Genomic DNA, 668 nt, shown 5'->3' with positions numbered 1-668 from the left:
AGAAACTGAGTACTGAAATATTCAAATCAATAGGTAGGACTTAGAGAGACCATGGAATCACCTACACATACTGGTGCAAATTGTTTTCAACAATGGTATGTGAATGTCATTAAAGAAGATACAAAATGTGGATACCATATATAGAATACATATTTCTTACAAGTTACAGAGTAGGTCATGTGTAGGTGTAGCTAGGGTCTTCTTCTAGTTGCTTCCTAACTTATTATGTAATTACCAAATACATATACTCTCTGCATCAGTCAATGTCAACCAAAATTTATAAACATAGTTTATAATAAAACTTTGGTGAAAGTGGATCTGTATGGATTGGCTATTGTTTTTTTTTCCTCCAATTTTTTTGCTGAATAAATACTATTTTGATAATAGGTTTTACTTCTAATTTTTTGGGTTGACAATAAATCTGACTAGGGGATAGATTTAACTTCTGATCAAACAGACAAACACACACACTCTCTCTCTCTCTCTCTCTCTGCCAGCTCCAGCCCATTTTTCTTTTTAGGCCAACAAAATGGTGGTCCACCAACCAAAAAATGAGTTGGAGGGACCACTCTCAAAGTAACTTGTAGGCCCCGTCTAGGATGCAGATGCTTGAGTTCATCATGCAAGTCTATTTCTCATTAAGCTTTTTTTTTTTTTTTTTTTTAATA

The sequence above is a fragment of the Quercus suber genome, unplaced genomic scaffold, assembly GCF_002906115.3.
Source record: "Quercus suber isolate HL8 unplaced genomic scaffold, Cork oak 2.0 scaffold_254, whole genome shotgun sequence".
Lineage (NCBI taxonomy): Eukaryota > Viridiplantae > Streptophyta > Magnoliopsida > Fagales > Fagaceae > Quercus > Quercus suber.
The sequence above is the reverse complement of the archived record's forward strand: the minus strand, read 5'-3'. Positions refer to the sequence as shown.